Here is a 226-nt window from a genome sequence, read left to right as displayed (position 1 = left end):
GAAGTGGCTCTTCGATTTTCCATCTGTCTCTCAGTCAAATCATGCGGCACCCATTTTCATTCCTTTTGAATTTTTCCCATGACATGTAAACGTTTGGAAATACCTTGACGAGTCATATTTAATACCTCCGCAAGTTGATCTTGTGTTTGCGTATCATCTTCATTCAATAACGCTTGCAGATCGACGTCCTCAATTGCTTTTGGTCTTCCGGAGCGCTCCTTGTCCT

The sequence above is a fragment of the Odontomachus brunneus genome, unplaced genomic scaffold (genome assembly GCF_010583005.1).
Source record: "Odontomachus brunneus isolate Ranch 3 - 2012 unplaced genomic scaffold, Obru_v1 Obru_scaffold_370, whole genome shotgun sequence".
NCBI lineage: Eukaryota > Metazoa > Arthropoda > Insecta > Hymenoptera > Formicidae > Odontomachus > Odontomachus brunneus.
The sequence above is the reverse complement of the archived record's forward strand: the minus strand, read 5'-3'. Positions refer to the sequence as shown.